We start from the raw sequence: 22,730 nt of genomic DNA, 5'->3' as shown, positions 1-22,730 counted from the left end.
AAATCAATAGTTAGAATTTTCCTTTACTTCGTGTTCTTTGGCTTTTGAAAATTTCAAAAGCTTGCTAGTTTCTGTAACTCAGTAAAGAACTTGTTAATTCTCCAACTGTGCAGTTTTTTTTTTAAATTATCATTGTGCGTTTTGTGTCAAAAGGTATTAAAGTAAATCTATATTATAGGTCCTTGCAGCTTTATGAATCTATGCGACTGGGTCGTATCAGAAATCTGTGGCCGGCGATGAGTACATACGTCTCAGTCAGCAACTCTATCAGCAGGTGCATTCACGATGTTTCATTGGGAATAAGAAGCAAAGTCATGCCAAGAAAATGACATTCCAAACATGCTAGAGCAGGAGCGAATTGAACGAAGGATTTATCAAAACATAATTTTCCTGACGTGATTGGCACTATCGATTGCACACACGTAAGAATATTTGCATCAGCAGAGGACTCAACTGAGGTCCACAATCGAGTTTTTTTTAGTTGAAAAGGCTACCACTCAATCGATGTTCACCTGGTAAGAATTTATCCTAATTCCTGTAAAAAATTTTTGAAATAGTGTTCAACATTGAAAAGGCAACACCAAGGAGTGGTAAGACACTTATGCAAATTTCAAGTTAGACGCCCTTTATTGAGTTATGCAAATGCTGTGAAATGCGCAGCTCTCCAACGCAGGTGAAGTAAGATATAAAACAGGGGAACTTTTTTTTTGTTAAATGAGCAATATTCCTGCCATCGTTTCTGCCAGACGAATTTTCGAAGAGATTTTGTTTCGGAAGATACGTGTAATAGGAGAGAAGGTGAAACCGCAGCACAGTGGAGCATTTGAACTGAAAACCTTTATGTTCCTTATTTTATGTTCCTTATGCATGAAAACTCAGAAGCAATGTAAGGTATTATCCAATGCTTATTTTTAAGAAATAAAAAAAAAAAGATATTTGTCTAATACAAAATTTATCATCAAAACTTAATTCTTTACTTTCATCATCTTTTTCATCACTATTCAGAATTCACACACTGTAAATCAAAGAGCAGAAGATCTATGATTTCAGAAGAAAACTATTTGCTCTTTTCATACATGGCTGAAATCTGATGCTACTAAATTATGGGTCTGAAGTTAGTGAAAAACATTTTACTACGTTTCACATAAGTGAAATTGCGAGAGGAGTATTATGTATCACTCCTAAAATGTTTACCTTGAGTTTCGGCTGCCTCCTCTGAGACCTTTAAAATTGCCAGAATAAATAGTGAAATGACAACAGTATACTAGAAATTATCCAATCACCGGGGAATCAGTTTCCTGGTTTTCCTTTACCATATGTCACTCCTGCCTCTCCCCCACAAACATTACTAATAAGAGGTTTGATCGAACAAAGTCAATTTGATTTCCTTAGACTTCGTCACCTTCCTTAAAAATATCCCAACTGGTTCACAACAGGCAAGTCCTGCTATAGATGTAAATGTACTATTTTAAGCCACCCCTGAGGAGATTTCGCACTCTCCTTTCACAACCCTGGTTTATCTTAGGGTCAACTCATTTTATTCTGGGGAGATTTAAAAGATTATCTTGAACCATTTCCCCTTTAGAAGTGTTTTATTCTACTTCCTAAATTTTCTACCGAATTTTCTACTGAGGAAGATTCAGAGGCGTAGGAACTTAGTGGAAGTAGGGGGAGCTGAGACACATTATGCCATAACCAAAAAATAATTTGGGGGGGGGGGGCACTTAATTTTTTCTCCATAAGAAATTAGCTTCTCTCTCCATCTCTCTCTCTCTCTTTCCCAGCAAAGTTTTCAATCATATTTAATAAATACATTGTATATAGAGATAATGAGGTGATAAAACTCCGATTTTGAAAGGGGGTCTGTCAGTACTCGAAGATGAGTACGTATAAATAGAGGAGTTCCGGGGGACCCTCCCCGGGGAAAATTTCAAAATTCTTGTTCTAAAAACGAGTTTTTAAGCGATTTTTGGAATATTAAGGAGAGAAATGGTACGAATAAACTTCCCTGAAAATTTTTCGAAATTAATGTTTTAAAAACGGATTATATACTATATTTGTTAACGCTAGTGAAACTAATATGACTCGAGGGATTGTCTTCGATCGAATTTTCAAATAGATTTACATCTCCCTCCCAATATTTCGAATTTGAAGATCCAAAATCGCAATTGTAGACAATCTTCAATGTTGTCAGGGGAAAAGGCTGTTCTAGGGCTCTACTCTGGTAATTTTTCAAAAATTGTCCTACAGAGCGTTCTTTAATGGTGTTATCAGAAAAGGTTCAGAGGTTCCTTCTCCTTATTTTTTTCGAAATTATAATCTCTAAAAAACGCGAATGCGGATGATATTTGTCATCGTTAGGGGCAGGTTCCGAATAACAAAATGTGAGGCCCTAGGCCTGCAATAATTTCAGGGCTCCCTGAAGACTCTATTAGTCCTGTTGGAATGCATTTTCGTGGGCCAAAGAACTATGTAAATTATTTATCATGTGCATTCACGAATCCCCTTCGGGGCACTCGAAATTGTGGCATGGTAAATTCGCTACTGGCAAAATTAATAAAAATTCTCCTTTAAAGAAGTTCTTTTCTAAATAAAAAGTCATTATTTTTTATTATTACTTTTAAAAATACATGGAATTTTTTCGTATAGTTGTAATGCTATGCATAATTCTTTCAGTAATTTGGGGCCCCTTAGGCAGGCCCGTCTCCAGGATTTCATAAAGGGAGGGGTTGATACTTTTTGCCTTTGTAACTTACGTTGTTCAAAGGAAAACTAACTATACGTGTTGAATAGTTAATTTTAGTTCGATAACTAAGCTTTTTTTAAACGTTTTGTGTGTTTTTTTAAAAGAAATCTTATTTGTACGGTTGAACATTTTGTAAAAGCGGAAAAAAAGTCGCACATATTCGTTTTATGCCACCTAATGTTAGTTTCTTTTTTTTTTCTTTTGTTTTTCCATCAAATAACATTGAACAGGAATTTAATGAAAACAAAAAGTTTATTTAAAAAAAAATGCTGTTTTGCATAGAAACATTTTTGTAATGTGTGAAACGACTAATTCATCCAACACTAAAGACGTACCATAAAAAACCTTTAGTAAGCAAAATTAACCATTTTCCCAGCCCCTAAGTTTTTTTTTCTTTTTTTGGCTACATCATTGTCTAATATTCTTTTAAATAATTTTCCCCTGCATGCTTACAGCATTGCCGGACTCTTTAGCCATTCCTCCATCGTTAATTTTTTCAAGCACTTAGAAGCGGAGGTGCTTGGGAATCCTACAATTGAGGAAAATGTTAATTGTTAGAGATGGAGAAATATTAAAGAGGGTGAATACTGTATCAGAGTTTAACTCTAAAATTAATTAAAACTTAAAATACGTTTTGGAAAATCGTTTAATGATTAATTGATTTCTTTTTCAATGGGAGGGGTTTAACCCCTAAAACCCTCCCCTTGGACACGGCTCTGCCCTTAGGCCAGGCCAATTAGGCAGAGGTCTAATTGGCCTGTGAGGTAATCAAGCTCTGGTTAGGGGCCGAGTAATTTTTTGAAATTGAATTTCCAAAAACGGAATATTATTTAATTTCCCATGTTACTGGAGAACAAGGTATTCAGGAACTCTCTTTCGGAAATTTTCAGGGAACTGAGTCCTGAAAACAAAATTTGAGGTGCTCTGTAATAATTTTGAAGGAAAGGGAGGACTTTGGCAGAGTAGCATTTAGAAGACTCTCTTATTTTCTGAGAACTAGAAAAAGGGAAAAGGATGAAACATTGGTGGAGAAACAGAACGTTAGAAATGTGTTAAAATGAAATGTTCGTTATATATTTTATTGTTCAGATAAATTTTAGTAAAAGTCTTTGAGAGAAACTAAAATATTGTAGGAGATTTTTTAATAAATGAAAAATAATAAATGAAAAGTTACAATTTTGGCATGAAAGTATATCTGTAAGTGACAAAAAAAATCGTTAATTAGGAAAGCAAGAAATATGAATAACTCTAACTTCTTAAAGTATTATGTTTAAAATTTTTCATTTTGATAAACTCGCACCTTTTAAAACAGATTTTACATAGTAACTGTTTTTATAATCATTGAAAGATCTTAAGAATATTATAATAATGAAGATTTCTCCGATTTTGATTTATGTGAATTTTTGTTCCTGTAGTGTAAGTACCTTTAGTATTCCTTGAATGATATTTCTCTTTGCAATTTTATAACTTCATGAAAAAATCTATCCCTGACGGTTTAAAATGAAATAAAGTAACGGATACATTTTTTTTAAAATTTTTTTCACCGTGGGATAGTTCTAAAAATTGCGTTTTTTATCACAGCAATGATTTGCGCCCCCAAAATTAATTTCTGAGTACGCCGTTGATTTATTATGTTGTTTCTTTTGATAATATTTCCCATCAAAAAAAAAAAAATTGTTTGAATAATACCTATTTCGGGCGCTACGGGTTCTCTATCTGGCAACAGATTACTTTCGGTTTCGATAGATCATCGAACAATGACATTTTTGCTATCTGATGGTACCTTTTGATCGAAACATAGAATTTAAACCCGAAATATATGTACGTTCATGATCCCTCTAGAATTAATTTAGGGCTGTTCATTGTTTTGTAACTACATAATTAGACTTTTGGGAAATCTTTAAAGAATTTTCTTTGTTCGGGGCTTAACTTTTTTTAAAGGAGTGAAAAATGATCAAAGAGAGAAATAAACGACGGAGTAAAAAATAAATAAATATATTTGTTTGTAAATGGGGATCCCCCCTCCCCGAGTTCTTTTTATTTATTTGTTTATTTTTTAATGTAGATAATTGCAATGAATAAAGAAAAATACCACTTGGTCTTTTAATTAAACTTTCATGTAAAATTTTGCAAGTTTATTTTAATCAACCAGTTTCAAAGGACGCCGCTGGAAATTCTTTACATTGTGCCTAAGAAGTCAGATATCTTAAAATGAGATAAGTTTCTGGAAAGTTGAATCCCTTGATTTGAACAAGTTGCTTACCTTAGTAACCTTTTTTATAGTTATGTCTGTATCACCATCCATATCATTCATATTTAAATGCAAAACTGACTCACTATTCTTTTTGTGATCACGCGACAAAAAAACGGTATGCGAGGCAAAACCAATAAGAATGTGAACTAAACTGCGATGCCGCTCTCGAAACACGAGATGAGGTGGGGAGCAAACCCCTATTGGTACTGGTACTGATTTTTGCAGGCCGCGGGGCAAAGCCCACTTTTCCGCAGCCGGTAGGATAGCTTGTCAAAAATTCTTTTAATCTTCTTCCGGGAATCAAGAGGTGTGTAAACAGTGAGAAAAAGGGTGAATGTGGACTCAAGTGCACGGACCACTCCGTCTGTCCCCTGTTTTTGTTGCTTATTGGGGGAAATTCTTAGAAAAGGCAGATCACATTTTTGAAATCAGGTTTGAGGTAAACAATGTATGACTGAAAGCGTCTGTGTGAGAATTTTTTCGGGGGAGCTGAGCAGGTCTGAAATATTCCAGGGGGAGCTCAAGCTCCCCCAGCTTCCCCGGCGCCGACGCCTATAGGAAGATTGCAAGATCTTTGAGGATTTCTTTCCCACACATAAAAGTATCTTTTAGCATGTCTACCTTGACCTCCAGCAGAACCAACAACAATCCACTTCAAAGAAGAAAACTGGCAACGAAGAACACAAATTTCTACAAATGTCCCTTACTACAACTTACAAGAAAAATGTTAACAATTGATTTATTTTTGTCTCATGCGCTCTAAACTTGAGTATTGCAGTCTTATTTGAAAAATCCCAATTACAATAATAAATCTAAAACTCTTGAGCAGGTTTAATCCAAATTTGTTTATTACTTGTGTTACAGAACTAATAATTAAGATTTTTTTAAACTTATTCTTACTCTCATTTATGAAATATTTATAATGTTCCCAATCTTAAATCAGGTCGTGAACTTTTGTGTCTTCTTTTTTCCTATAAGGTTTTTCACAATTTAATTGACTGCTCAGATATCGTCAACTCGATACAACTTGCTGTCCCAAGTAGGATTCTTAGGAGTGATTCTTCTTTTAAAATTTTTTTTACCGGATGGAACTATTTTGATAACTATTGTGTTTTTAAATTTAACAAACTTTTTAATATTTATTGTCATACTTTAGAAATTTTTAACTGGTCATTTTAAAATTTTAAGTCGTTATGTTTTAGTATTTTAAATCCGAGGTTCTTAAACTTATTTTGCCTACCGCCCACTTCGAAAATTAATTATTTTCTAGCGCCCCCATTTTTTTTTTACTTTACTACATCTTAAGAATCACAATCGCAGTCTTTATTTTAATGATTAATGATTAAATTATGTGTGTCATGTGAAAATAAGACTGATGAGGGCAATGTAAAATACCATTTTGTAATGTTAGGAAAACTTTTATTAATGTTATTAAAACAAACATTACAATTTGAATTTTAAAGCTAATCTAATGTGAAAGATGAATTTGATGATTTTTAGCAAGTTTGTTAACATCAGGCTCGAATTTGCTCAAAAACAGCCATAAGTCACCACATTTGGTAATCTGCAACCGATTTCTCTTTTTAGTTAGCAACGTTGCTACAGCACTAAATCCACGTTCACACAAATACGATGATGGGAATGCTATCAAAAATCATTGAACATTGAACCACAATCCAGGGTACGATTGCGGAATTGGCTTTTGTAGCCAAAATTCTTGGTATCCATTTTTGAATTTTATTTTTATTTCCTCATTTGTTATCAGTTCGATGAGTTCTTCCAGCTAGGGTGATCCAGCTGTGTTGACATTTGAAAAAGGATCCAACACACGGTCCAGTATTTCCAATTTTAAAATGTCCTGGAATCGTTCTCCGAAATCACTGTGGAGGTTCTCCAAGTGTTAGCAGTAAACAAGCAAGTCGTTGTTGTTGAAGGATACTGCTGACAAATTAAGGAAATTGTGATACTCGCGTCTGTTGATATTATTCTTGTATATAAGAGCAATTTGGCGACAAAAGCAGCAATGACATTTTTTGTTTTAATCAAATTCAAGTCGTCACCTTGAAGTTGGAGATCGACATCATTAAATAATTTATACAAGTCTGTCAAGTATGCTATATCATTCTTTGAAGTGATGAGGTTGTCGTGCAATTCTTTGTCTTTGTTTTCCAAGTATTCTATCACAGATAGATTGTAAAATCGAGTCAGACAGTTACCTCTTGATAACCAACGCACTTCTGTGTCATATGGCAATCGGTTGAAATCTTCATCATTAGCATACTAAGCTGATTAAATAATCTGTCATTTAAAAAGCTTTTTCGGATTTTATTGACTGCTTGGATGATGTATTGCAGTGATTGAGGCGCTCACTCAAATTTTTTGCAACCAAATGTTGTCTATGAATGATGCAATGTACAGCGAGCACAGCTGGAATTTTATTTTTCTAAGCATTCTATGAAGCCTTTGTGACGTCCGGTCATAGCTGGAGCGCCATCCGTAGCAGCTGATATAATCTTCTTCAGTGGACTTTCTTTCTGATCACAAATTTTTTCCAGTGTATTACATATGGTTTTTCCTTTTGTGTCCGTCTCTAAATTTCTGGCAAATAGTAGTTCTTGAAATATTTTCTCATTTTTAATAAACCTCACATCAGTGGCGGATTGGTTAAAGAAATCGGCCCTGGCATAAAGGGATGTCGCGGCCCCATAGTTTATATAGATACTAATTTTTACAAAAATGATTGGGAAACGATATCACTTAAATATGAGGAAATCTTTCAAAAAAATTAAATACTTTCTTTTAAACAAAATTTAACAGATGGGATTCTTTTCTGTGTTTTAATGGTGAACAATTGATACAAGATAAGCTAAACCTTTGTTTGTAAAAAAAAAGGCTATTGTAATAATCTATTTAAGTATTTTTAAGTGCATGCTGCTGTATTGATTATTTCCGTAATGATATCTCCTAACATTACTTCAGTTAGAATAGGGAGGTTATTAGGGAGGTGACCCCTTAATTTTGTCAAACACATGTATCAATAAGGAGAGAGATAGGGAGAAGATTGATTTTCTTGCATGTGGGAGTCATTAAATATTAGCATTAGAAAACTAATTGTAAGTTTAACATTGAGTCAGAAATATGGGGTCTTGGGGTCTCTCTCCCGGAAAATTTTTCAAATTGTAGTCCTAAAAACGCAACTTTAGATTATATCTGGTGATGTTAGGGAGAGCGGAGGTTTGAGGGTCCTCCTCCGGCAATTTTTTTGGAAGTGAAACTCCGAACTTGCATTTATATATTACCTTCAATTATGTTTAGATGATGGTGTCCGGGAAAATTTCAAAATATTAGCTCTGAAAACGAAGTTTTTAAAAAATTTTGAGTGATGCTAGGGAAAGGAGAGATTATCGAGCAACATCCACCGAGAATTTTTTTGAAATTGAAATCTTAAAAAGGTGATTGTAAGCGGTTTTTTTTTTTTTTTTGATAAAAACTAGGACATCGACATTTATTCAAAAGTTTAGTTTCAAAAACGAAACTTTTACCGATCTTCGATGATTTTAGGAGGAGGAGTTATGGCGCGGCTCTCCTTGGAATTTTTTCGAAATTGAAGCATTAAAAACGAGATTTCTGACGTGCTTTACTGATGTTGACGAAGGGGGAGGGGGACTTTCTTTGAAATTTTTCGATGTTGTAGATTCGAAAACGGAGATATAAACGATCTTTCATAATGTTACTAAGAAGAGTGGTGTGTGGTGTTTAGATTTAAATTTGAGGTTTTAATTTAACTTCTGTGAATAGGTCAAAAAATCTTCTGTCATTATGTTATGGGAAAAATAGGGATTTGGGGATTTTCCTCATTTTTTTTTTCAGATTGAAACCCGAAGATCATTTTAGACGATCTTCGATGATATTATGGGAAGGAGATGCTTAAGGGGCCTCCGAAATGTTTTCGACACTGCTTTCTGACGCTCTTTAATGATGGGGTGGGAACGTTTCTTGGTCGATTGCGACGGAAATACTCTCCTCGAAGTTTTTCGAAGCTGAAATCCCAAATACGCTGTTGTAGGTCATCTTTAATGACGTTAAACTAAGGAATGGAGTTCGGGAGTTTTTCCCAGGAATTCCTTTAAAGATAAGTTTTAAAAACGCACTTTAGGCAAGCTTTGGTGACTAAAAAGGAAGATATAAGCTTTTAGATCCCTCTCTTCTCCCCTTTTGGCTACGTCCCAATCTTTTATTTATTTTATTGATAAATATATGAAACACCCTCAAACAGTGTTCTCCTTCAAAAAAATTTACATTTAGATTTTTCATAATAAAATTTTAAATTTTCAGCCTAGTAATTTTATTTGCTGAAATGTAAGCTATCTGCGGATCCAGGTAAAGAAAACTTTTCTTGAACTGATCTGGTGCTTTGGTGACCTTAAATAACCTTAATAACCTTTGTTCTTTTGTTCACTCTATTTTATTTTAAATATCATTCCTTTTTCACCTCTTGATCAAGTTTTGTTTCAATTTTCAATTCATACACGATTTTTACATTCAAACACTTGGAACTACTGGTGTGACTATTAATTTCAATATTTCCAAGCTCTCTCGCTATATTTTAATTTTTCTCCTAGTTAAACCATATTTCGGGGCCTGTGTATTTTTCTATATACATAACTCTGATTTTCAGGATGATATTCTTCATTTTAAAAAAATAGGAAAGGTAAATGGTAGAAAAGGTCGGTGTGTCGGCGGCCCCTGAGAATCATATTTTTTTTTTATATAATCATTTTTAAACTGAAGGGTCTTCAACCGTGGGCTTGAACCCTTCGAGAGATATTGAGTGAGAGAAACTGAATATTTTATTTTTCGCAAAAGAAAATCTTAGAAACGTTTAGCAGGTCTTTACTTAAATAATCTTTAAATTGCAGAATTTTGGATGCTCCAAATTGTGTTTTAAGATTGCATTTTCTGTTAAACCTTTATTGAAGAAATACTTTTTGTCACTTTTATTGCAATTGTTATGAACTACAATTCATATGAATTGCCTTTCATAAGTAAAGTAATGTGAATTGCAATTCATAGATAACATTGTCAAATGGACAAAAGTGTTGCAACTTTTAAATACTGCCCTTGTTTTTCTGTTTTTTATTGCATTACTAAAATGAAATTGGCGACCCATTTCTGAAAATCTGGTAGCACCCCCACGGCCCCCTTAGCGACGGCCTTGCACCTTCCATCCGCGGACTTGAGCCCATGCGTAAAGAGGGATTGAAGCTAGAGGATTTACGTAGCGGTATTTACATTTTACTGTTTGTAGACAGGGCAACTGATCAGCCCGATACATGACCGGCCCGTTGCCCGCTGGGTGTATCCGCCGCTGGTTGCATTTTAAAGCAATTGTGAATTGTCATTTATAAATAAAAGCGTCAAAGAGACCAAAAGTATTTTAACTTTTTACGACCGCTAAGGTTTCCCTGTTTTTTTTTTTAATTTATTCATTTATTTTTTAATACACTACTAAAAATATATTGGCAGCCCCAAAGCCCGACTAACTAAAAGTGAGGTCCTAAGCCCACATTAATTTGGAGGCCCCCTGAAGACTGCAGTGTTTGATTTAAATTTTTAAAGCACGAATGCACTTTTGGGGCCTTTATGTCTAATCACACAACTATGTATAAATCAGTTATGTGCATTTATAAATCCTCTTTGGGCTCCCTCATAATCGTGACCAAGTAACTTCGTTCCTGGCAGAATGATTAAAAATTCCCCTTTAAAGAAGTTTTTTTCCAATTAATAAGTCATAATTTTTTATTTTTTAAAAATACATGTATTTTTCATATCGTTGCAATGCTATGCATAATTCTTTAAAAAAATGTGGGGCCCCCATAAGAACCTGGGGCCCCAGGCCTAAGCCTAGTTAGCCTGCGTGGTAATCAGGCCCTGGGCAGCCCCATTTCAGAAATCCCCCCCTCGCTTTCTTGTGGTGACGGCCCTACCTCCCTCCACCCGCAAGCTCTAGCCTATGCGTAAAGAGGAGCTGATGCTGTGTTTTGCGAATTTGCGTTATTCTAAACACATGCGCGAAATTTTCATTTTGCTGTTAGTAGACAGGCTCGAAAGACTTTGCTGTTAGTTGATCGGCCCCAAGCATGACCGGCCCACCGGGCAAATGCCCGGTTGCCCGCCGGCTGTATCCGCCACTGCCTCACATATGACAACAACAATGCTTCATTCTTTGGTAAAGTGGACTCATTTTAGCTGAATTGAAATAACTTCAGATGATTGCGCAGTGACTCTTCAATGTTTTCAGCCATCTCATCAGATAAATGGCTTAATTCAGACAGTGCAAACAGGGCTTTACACACACACACATAATTGTGAAAATCATAATTTGAAAGCAAGAGATCAAAATTTCTTTTTTTTTAACTCTTTGCTCTAAAGCTTTAGTTTGAATTTTACTTAATTATATTGTTTGAAACATAATTTTTACTCACGTTAAATAATCTTTACAAATATAGTGTAAATTTTAATTTAATTTTATTCTTTAGTAACTCTTTGAGTGCCACACAGATTTTTAAGGATGTCCCCGTCAGGCCACCCTTGACAATAAAAAAACACGATGCTTAAAATTACGGAGTTAGTAATTGTAATACCTGTAAAGAACCCTTTTTTTGCTTGCCATATTTTACTGAAATCAATTAATGCTGAAGTGAGTCAAAATTAAATAAATTTTAAATAAATCATCTAATTCCATAAAACTGCAAATTTTACAGTTCTGTATCATGTTATACACTGTCGGCCAGCGGTGGTTGATGGTGGGGCTTAGCGGAAAGTCTAGTGTCAGCCACCTATGGCTGACGTGGCGCTCATCGTCGGTAATATAATAAAGCACACCATGAACAAGACGGTTCTCCATACACTTAGCGTTGATTTAAAGTTGAAAAATAATGCCTTTTGACTTACTTCTTATGATAACTTTGGGTACTCTTTGCATTAGGATTAATTTTTCACTTATGGATTTGTTTTGTATAATATGCTGACGAAACAATTTCTCTTTCTCTGCAAATACTAAAAACACGTGATGGAGAAATAAGCTTTCCATTCGCCTTTAACGAGACTAATGATAAGGAGGTCGGAATAACATTTGAATAAAGGGCAATAATGCATATGGCAAATTTCAAAGAACTACTGAGCTTTTGACAACAGAACCAGCAATGTAAAAAATGATATAATTTGTGCATTCAGTTACAAAACTCAACGTTTAGGCTTATCTCTACTGTTGCATTGCTTCGTTTTCCATCATTAATGTATGTGGAGTGTTATATTTATAACGGTTTTAGTGGAAACATAACTGGGAACCTACATAGTTGCAGTATATTTTATTACCTTATTCACAAGGAACTTTTGGTTGGCAGAACAAAACTGACATGCAATGGGGTTGTGGATTACGTGAAGGCCTGCTATGTTACACCTCATCTCTCTCCCCCTCTTTAAAATGGAAATCATGATTAGATATGAATCAATCAAACATATGCACAATTCCTATTTCCATCTCCTTTATACAATTCCTTATTAAATTTCCTATTTTATTTCTTCGTGAAAATTCTGGAAGCATTTTACTCCTTGCTGATAAGAGCACAAACCAACATTGCAAGTTTTGCATGCAAAACTGGTGGTTTTGTTTTGGTGCTAAAGTATGTACATTGGTTACGATTACCCTTTAGCGGCATATGTTCAATATTTCTCTGACTTTTATCAGCCATTTTCGGTTTTAATCTAGGGGTATCTTCAGTGCTGGAAGGGTGTGATCTCTTCAGGGGAACTTTTTCAAATTGCTTCATGGCGCAGAGGGAATGCATTAATTTTAAAAGAAATGTCTTTGTATTTTTTTTATTTCATCTCCTGTTAGCATTTTATACAGTAAGTAGCTGTTGATTACTGTCACTTCCATAAAGTGAAAAAGAACCTTATGCCACCATTTCATTCTTTTTCGATCAACTTCGTATTAAGACTTAAGCTGACTGAACTAATCTGCAAATATTTTTTATTGTAGGTGGAGATTGCTTTGGGACAATTTACGAGGTTTTGTCTCTATCTTTTCCCTTTCCTTCTACTTGATTCACATAACAGCATCAGGAAATGAAGATAATATAGATATGCACTGTCTATCCTTCTAATTTAGGCAAATTGATTTGTCACTGCTGACAGCCCAATCATATTCGCCTCTCTTTTGGTCAGTGTCCTTTGCAAATATATGTAATGGAATGGGTGCGGAGTTTAAATGGTCGCTTCACAAGCATATACATTTTTTGATTCTAAATATCTGAACAGTTCATATTTAATTAAGTAGTTATCCATGAGTAGTTGTCCAGTCCCGGTGATGTTTGTTGTGCGAACATTCTGTGAGTCTTTCCACCACATTTTCACCCAGATTCTTTTCCACAGCATCCCTTTTGCCAGAATAAATCTGAAATTGAGGAGCAAATCCACTCTCATTGCATCTCATTCTAACTATAAATCCAAGTTTTATGGTTCTCTTTAGTATGTATTGATTGAATGAGCTCCGACTTTTAAATCTGTTTTCACTAGGATAGATAACATCCGAAAAAAAAGTCCTTCACAAATAGCCTAACAATGGTCTTACTTTATAGAGGCGGTCAAATATTGCTTCGCCCCTTTCCGGCTGGAGCATGTTGTTCTTTATATGCAAATTTCCAAGAATCCACCAAAACCTTCTACCTGATATATGCCGATCATTTTCCCAATAATCTTTGTAGCTAGGCATACTGTATATGCCCATCATCTGATTAATTCCGAAGAATACGCACAGTTCCCCTAAAGTTAATGGTGAAAAAGTATATCCCAGATTGTGTGGTATAATAAATAAGTTTCAAAAACGATGTGCATCATCAATTGATTGGAAAAATTTCCTGGAACACTGCAATAGAAAAAATGACTGGAGCTACTGATAAAATCCTTTTCTAAAACCTCCCAACAAACTTACCAAACACCCAGAGTATCTTTCGAACACTAGAAATAAAACAGAACTGATCCTACTTTTCCCTATAAATTGACCAGTTTCACCTCGGGAAGAGAGAAAACAGAAAAAATGTAAACACAGATGTTAATACTTTCTGAAAAGGTTTTAAGAAAAAAATCAAGTATGCATAATAATGTGTTAATAAATGCAGCGGCTTACCGCAATGAAAATTAATACGAACCTTTTTTTTTTTCCAGGAAAATGTGCTTTTGACCGGCTTTGTAGATAGTTAGACCTAAAAACCGACAGAAAAGAAAGCTAGATAAATTTGTAAGCAAACTAAATCCGCCGATCATTGGAATGACTCCCTTTATTTCAGTTACAAATGAACTGGGCGATATCAGAATTTTAGTACCGCGGTATATCGCTCTCCAAATATCGTTCCACCCCGTGTCTGTTTACCTTGTCGCGGTGGTGGGGCTTGCGGTGTGGTGAGTTCGGGGCGAGTTCTTGGGAGGAGTCGTGAACCCCCAGTTGCTCAAACAGAATATCAGCAGGAGGGACTCTTTGTTCCCTTCCTTCCCTCATCACACTTACCAAATTCGGACAAAACCCCCTAAGCCAAGGTGTCTCTACCGTGCCCGTGGCTTCGTGGTACCGGGGGTAGTCGGTGCCTCAAACGGTTGACGTCAGGGATAGCAGGCGAACCCTGGTGTAAAAGCCTTACCCCTGTGCAGGGGGGCTACACAGAGGCTAGACCCCAGTTTTTCCCCTGAATTCTCAGGTTAATTTATGGATAATAACATAAAAAATACCTCTCCCCCTTATGGGGAGCGTCAGACAGAATCGCTTACATCTGCTAAATTTTTGTTATTAAAAGAAACGAAAATCTCACATTTACCGCAGTTTCCCCATTTTTAATAAATAAAGCCTTGGTAAATATTATTGGTGAATTTCAATCTGTAAAAAAAACACGTACTGGTGAATTATTAGTGGAAATAAAACATCCAAAACAAGTCCAACATATCCCTTTTATCAAACAATTAGGTCCATATCTTTGTACAGTTTCTCCACATTCAACATTAAATTTTTCTCGGGGAATCATTTCGAAGCCGGACCTTCTATTTACACCAGAAAAGGAAATTCTAGATGAAATGAAGGACCAACACGTAAGTGGAGTGAAGAGGATTACTATTAAACGCAATGGCGTAATGCAGAATGCAAAACATGTCATTCTGACCTTTAGTACGCCTATCCTCCCTTCACGTGTGAAAGCTGGATATCTCTCATGCCCTGTTAGACCTTATATTCCAAACCCGCTACGGTGTTCCAGCGCTTTGGGCGTTTCAAGCTGTCCTGCCGTGGCACAGAAACTTGTGCCAGATGTGAATGCTCAAAGGAATCCAAATGTGTCAACTGCAAAGGAGATCACCCGTCCTACTCTAGAAAATGCTCTAAATGGCTCTTTGAAAAAGAATTACAGGTAATCAAAACTACTCAGAATATATCATACCCAGATGCACGAAAAATAGTTCAGTCTCGTACACCTTTATCTGGGCTTTCATATGCTGCAGCAGTAAGAAAAGTAGACAATTCCACCAGTACACAAACAGATCCTCAAGTTATTACAATAACCAGCACTAACTCTCTTAAATCAAAAAATAAACAGCTCAATACTCCTAAGCCTCCAGAAAAAAATAGTAATGAAATTAAAGTACAAAGTACACAAATCCCGAGTACAAGTTACTCAACTAAATTAATTTCGATCAAACCAACTAATCAAAAACAAAACAAAACTAGAAAAAAAGAAAATTATTCAAACGAGCGCAAAAATTGGGGTAGCCTCTAAACAGAGGCCCCCAAAATTTTATGATTTTAAAAAAGAGGACTTTTTACTTTCTAGTAAGAAAGTAAAATTAACAAAGTCCCAAATTGAAAATCTCCAACAACCTCCTCCCCAAGAGGAGGACGAGGATGTCGATTTTGAAGATCTTCCGCCATCCGACGATGAAGTGTGTACGGACCATCCTCCTTCTTGAGTTACTTTTTCTTCTTCTGGCCGTTTCTCCTTCCTTCTCTCTTCATGGCCCTGAGCATTCTTCTTGGAATTGTCAGAGTTACTCGCATAATGTCACAGACATCAAAGATCTTGTTGAATATCACCAACCGGCCCTATTTTGTCTGCAAGAAACATTTCTGTCCCCTGTTGATAGACCGAGGTTGAAAGGTTTTGACATATACCGCAAGGACTGCTTGTCAGGAGACCGTCGTTGTGGAGGAGTGGCATTGCTAATCTCTAACGATTATGCATCTAGCCTGCTCAATATCAACACATCCCTGCAAGCAGTAGCTGCGCGCGTTCACCTTCACTCGCTGTTCACAGTTTGTTCTGTATATATCACACCTTCTTCTGACTTGAGAAGCGTGGAGTTGCAGGCACTAGTTGATCAACTTCCTCCCCCATTTGTCATCTTGGGGGGTTTTAATGGCCATAATCCTCTCTGGGGGAGTCCAGACTCCAACAGTAGAGGTTTAACAATAGAAACTTTTATTGAAGACAATGATCTTTGCATTCTTAATAACGGTGAAAATACTTATTTTCGCCGTTTTCAGATTAAACTAAAACCGTTTCAAATGAAATGATGCTTAGCATTGATGATTTTGGATTGCAAATCGTTTCACATTAAATGATGCTTAGCATTGATGATTTTGGATTGCAAATCGTTTAAATTAAAATGGAACCGTCGTATCCTTTATTATACGATTGTTTCAGATTAAATGATGCTTAGCATTGATGATTTTGGATTGCAAATCGTTTAAATTAAAATGGAACCGTCGTATCCTTTATTATACGATTGTTTCAGATTAAATGATGCTTAACATTGATGATTTTGGATTGCAAATCGTTAAATTGAAATGGAACCGTCGTATCCTGTATTATACTAAAAATGAACCTTTTAGAGTATAACCGTTTCAAATGAAATGATGCTTAGCATTGATGATTTTGGATTGCAAATCCATTTTAAACATTTTATGAAATCTCTCCTCACTTTTTGTTTTTTACGTTAAAAAACATAACGATACACGTCGTCTGTAGAACTGAACGCAAATATTCCTACAAATTAACGTTGCACGAAGTGTTTTTCATTTGTCGTGTAAAGGGGAAAAGGAGGAAGCGTGATATCGGATAAGGAAGTCGTGAGAAAGAAGAAACGATTGCATACCGCAGCACGAGGAGGAAGCGTGATATCGGATAACGAGGAGGAAGTCGTGATATCGGATAAGGAAGTCGCGGGAAAGAACAAACGATTACATACCGCAGCACGAGGAGGAAACGTGATCGGACAAGGAAGTCACTCTTGCCGCCGGATGAATAAAAAGGGGAGGGAATTTATTCGACTTTCACAACAGTCGTCGTGTCCGATTCGAGTAGGATTTTCACATTCATCGATGTGAAAGGCTTTTATGTGGCTAATCAATTCCGATTGAGGGAGATCACTATGATCAGTCTCGACGACAACTCTTGCTCTAAATATGAAAAATTCACCATCGATCTACGGAGGGAAATGCAAAACGTAAAATTATCCAAAAAGGACTATGACTCCATCTACTTTTTGTCCAGATTTCGGGACGGATTGCGTTTCTTCCCCAGTTGCCCAAACGAAACGGACTTGATCCAGCCCGAAGATATCAAGTATCGTTTAGTGTTATTTTTCGCAAGAAATTCCACCTAGGAGGGAAAGGTGTGGGCATGCACAGGACGAAACGACGACCTCAGAAAATTGCTGAACGAAATGCGATTCGAGAGCGTGGACGTGGAGACTTTAGGAATGCCAAGAATCGATATGATTTTCAAAATTTTCAATAAGAGAGTGGTCGTGGGCCACGAATGCGAGTTGCATCGAAAACATAATATCGGAGAGTATCGATGTGCTCTGGAGCACGTGTTGGGATACAGATTTTTTTTAAAATCTGTTCTGTCGAAAACTGGAAAGAGGCATGGAGAAAACAAATTGTTTTATTGATTTAATGTATCAGTTATATATTATGTATAATTTAATAAAATGTGTTGTATTTATTCTAACTTGTATCATTGTTTTTTTTTTTTTTTGTAATAAATGACATGAAAAAGAAAGAAAAAAAAAAAAAACCTGTAACCATTATTGGACATGTATATGTTGAAGCGATACATGATAAAAGGACGTAACAGTTTGTATTACTGAATTTTTTGATAGAGATATTGCAATTAGTATTTGCAATTTTTTTGAACGATAAACTTTTGATCTCTGTCGCTTATCCTCTGATTGCAGGTGGAACATTTTTTTTCCTGTACAAGCATTCGTAATGAAACTCGTGTTCGCAGTCTAATACATAGTAAGAAATCCCCAAATCTTTACAGAAAGACGAACACTGCGATTGGGGAACGATCACTGGGTTTATTGCTTTGCTATTCGTTTTCACACTTTGGTCGGCCATATTTCACTTTTCAGTCTGCGGAATATGTTGTATTTTTTAAACAAATCACCATCCGTATTATACTCGAAACAAATTGAATTACGATCAAAAAAAAAAAAAAAAAAGCGGTAAGTCGAGTAACCGACATTATCTTGACGGCATCAAACGTTGCTATTCCAAGAACCACTAAAGGTAGGATGAAATTCCCTAAACCTTGGTGGAACTCTGCTTGCCAGGAAGCTCAAAAGAAACAAAAAAAAAAAAAAAAGCATGGAACATATTTCGTAGATATCCCACCACACAAAATCTTGTGGTACTTAAACGAACTCGTGCTGAAGCTCGGAGAATTCGACGGAAAAGCCAGCGGGACTCGTGGCAAGCCTATGTCAGCACAATTAAGACTTCCACCCCATTAAAGACAGTATGGGGTAAAATAAAAAAGATCGCTGGAAACTACAATGCATCCTGTGCACCTATTCTGGAGAAAAAATTTTTAACTATCAAATCACGCAAGGAACAAAGAGTTCTTGATTTTAATTCAAGCATTATTCATCAGTACAACACAAAATTTACCTTTCATAAACTAAATATTGCTTTACAAACATCAAAAAACACATCACCTGGCCCTGACGAAATACACAATAGCATGTTAAAAAATCTAAGCAGGTCTTCGTAAGAAAATATTCTGCAGCTTTTTAATAGAATTTATACTGAACATAGATTCCCAAAATCATGGAGTCAAGCAATAGTTATACCTATCCTTAAACCAAATAAACAATCTGATAAACCTGAGAACTATAGACCTATAGCTCTCACTAGTTGCCTGTGTAAAGTCATGGAACGGATGGTAAACGCCAGACTGATCCAAATTCTGGAGTCACACCATCTCATATCCTCATATCAAAGTGGATTTAGGCGTAGCAGATGCACAATAGACAATCTAATGCTTCTCGAAACATCAGTAAGAGAAGCATTTCTTAAACAAAAACATCTTGTGAGCGTATTTTTCGATAGTGAAAAGGCATACGACCGTACCTGGAGGTATGGGATCCTCAAAACCCTGCACGAGTATGGGTTGCGAGGTAATTTACCCATCTTTCTCTCCAATTTTCTGAAACATCGTTCTTTTCGTGTACGTGTCAAGTCTGTTCTGTCAGATACCTTCATTCAAGAAGGAGTACCCCAGGGAAGTGTATTAAGCAGGGAAGTGTAGTGAAGTGTAAGTACTCTATTCATAATAGCAATCAATAGCTTAATTGACCAATTGCCTCCCGCTGTAAAAGGTACCATGTTCGTGGACGATTTTCAAATTTCTTTCTCATCAACGAGCATGAGTATCGTTGAAAGACAACTTCAAATTGCAATCAATAAAGTAACCCAATGGGCGGAAGAAAATGGCTTCACTTTCTCTGCGCAAAAAACATTCTGTATTCATTTTTGCCGTACAAGAGGCCTTCATCCTAATCCAAATCTCCTCAATAATCAACCAATAGCTGTAAAAGATCAAGGAAAATTCCTTGGTCTCAAAATGCATACCGCATATACAAGAGCTAAAAAAGAAATGTTTACTGAAATTAAATATCCTTAAAGTCTTTGCGAACACTTCTTGGGGTGTTGATACAGAGTCTCTGTTAAGAAGATACACGGCTCTGATACGCTCAAAGCTTGATTATGGATGTCCAATTTATGGCTCTGCTGCAAAAACCTGTCTGAAAGCTCTGGAACCAATACACAATCAGGCACTGCTCATCTGCACAGGAGCATTTCGAACTTCGCCTATCACAGGGATGAGATTTTTCTGGCATTTGCCGGAATTCCGGCTTTTTCTGTTGACTTTTAGAACCTTTCCTACTTTTTGCCTCTTTCAGACCTTATTTTTCTTAAAAATCGGAAAAAAAAAATAAGATTTTTTCAAATTTTTGGTCCCGGATTTCTTATTTTTTCTATTTTTCTCCGTCGAATCTTCATCCTTCCCGATATCTGCCAAAAACGTATGTTTTGGAGTCATGCCAACACGTGCTGCGCCGAAATTTGCATGCCTCGTTTGGGATTTCAATCTTTTTGCATCCTGCAAGTATTTCAATTATTTTTTAATGTTGGGTGGTTTTTCACTATATGCTACCTTATATCTGCTTATTTTATTCATCATTTAAATAATATTTTTATTTCTTTAATTTATTTTGGAAAAAATTCAAAAATCGATCAAAAAATGTGGCATAGCACCCACAATCTCGAATTTTATTGAAACTTGGCATGGTTACTTTTTTTTGTGTATTTAAGAAAGTAAAAAATATTTATGGTGAATCTCAAGCCATTTAGGCTTTACAGCCTGTTAAAAGTTTTGAGATTTCATGATTAAATGAGGCAGCTGCATGTTGTTCTTTTGATTCCGAAATCGTATTAGGAAGTTTTTAAAGACAAATTTTGGGTTCCAATGCAAAGAAAAAGATTACCAATGGTTTATATACATATATATTTATTAATTTTCAATTCTTACTATGAAAAGTATGTTCTACCACATAAAGAAATTTTAGATTTTTCTCTCTGTTGTAGATTTTTACTTTACAAACAGACCCAATTTTGAAATTTATGTTCTCACTCGTTTAACACTATAAACTCAAATGTTTTTAATGAAAAAAAAATGTATTTTTCTCTAAAAAAAATGAAAAGTTGACACTATTGTGTGATGCAGCCAAGATTGACCTCTGACTCCCCCAACCCTTTGTTCAATAACTCAAGGGTTAGAAATTGTTGCCTCTTTTTCAACATTTAGATTTATTTATTAATAAACACTCTTGCAAGAAATGGTACAATACAGCAAACTGTACAAAATTATTACTTATACTTAATTAAATACGTATTAACTTTAAAACTGGTAAATTAGCCATTTTTTTTATTGAATTTTTGAATATCATGGCTTCCAGGTTCTATTTTGATGGTGTTTTGGATATCATCCCTTTTATGAAATTTTTTTGGATTTCCTCCTTTTTGCTCTCTGACCACTCTCATCCCTGCTATCAACAGTCTTCATATCCTTGCACATGAAAAATCTCTTAACAATAGACGCCTCAAACTTTCTTTAAATTTTTACTTCAAAACAAAACCTTGCACCAATCACCCACTACATGTCCATATTTTTAATCCATCTAATGTTGCTTTAGTTCTACACCGGCCTTCGATGACCCCTACATTTGGGATCCGAATGCGTCGGGTACTTTTAGACCTGCAGCTACCAGATTTCAAAACTGTCACCACAACAAAACTAATTGAACCATGGTGCGAAGTAATACCTTCTATAATCAATGACTTCTCAAAATTCCCCAAACAAACTACTGCAGATACAGTTTATCAACAAGTCTTTTATGAGATCAAAAGCAAATATTCTGATTATAAAGACATTTTCACTGACGGATCAAAAGCAAACGATCACGTCGGCTTTTCCACAATAATAAATGATCAAGTTACGGCAGAAAAATTTAACACATCTTGCTCGGTATTTACTGCAGAAATAAAAGCTATATTTTCATTTCTACAATCAATAGCCCAATCTGTTTAAAAAAAGGAGGTGATATTCACGGACTCCAAGAGTTCAGTGGGAAGCCATCACTCACTGCAATAATAATAGCCATCCTATCGTCATCCAGACATATCATTTGTACAAAATCCTTATGCAACATAATTTTCAAATTGCCTTTTGTTGGATCCCTGGTCATGTGGGCATTGCGGGCAATGAGGCAGCCGATTCAGCTGCCAGAGCTGCAAGTATCCTGGTCGATAATAGTGTCCCTTTCGATGATATCAAAAACGCCATCGTTGTAAGCCTCAACACGTATTGGCAGGGGACGTGGAATTCAGAAATCCAAAATAAATTGCATTCGATCCAGCCCTCCATTAAAGGTTTCGGTTCATTAAATATCACCAGGAGAGAACAAGTCTTATTAGCTCGACTTCGCATTGGACATACCAGATTCACCCACAAATATCTGTTATGTCTTGAACCAGTTCCAACATGCATAACATGTGATGTAAATCATACAGTGTTGCACATTTTATGCAACTGCCCAAATTTTAATCTAATTCGTTATAAATATTTTAATAATTTTAACCCATCTTTGAAGGAGTTGCTGGGGGAGCCACATCATCGCAATTTGTACTTCTTCCTCCAAGAGATTGGATCCTCCTTTTTAATTTAGTGTTTGTCTCGTCATTATGTGTTTTCATCCTTCGTTTTTCAAGATATTGTTTCGTCCATTTTGTCCTTATCTTCAAATTGTTTAAATGTTTTTATCGGCTGCACTTTTTAA

Source organism: Uloborus diversus, chromosome 9, assembly GCF_026930045.1.
Source record: "Uloborus diversus isolate 005 chromosome 9, Udiv.v.3.1, whole genome shotgun sequence".
NCBI lineage: Eukaryota > Metazoa > Arthropoda > Arachnida > Araneae > Uloboridae > Uloborus > Uloborus diversus.
Note: the sequence above shows the minus strand (reverse complement) of the source record.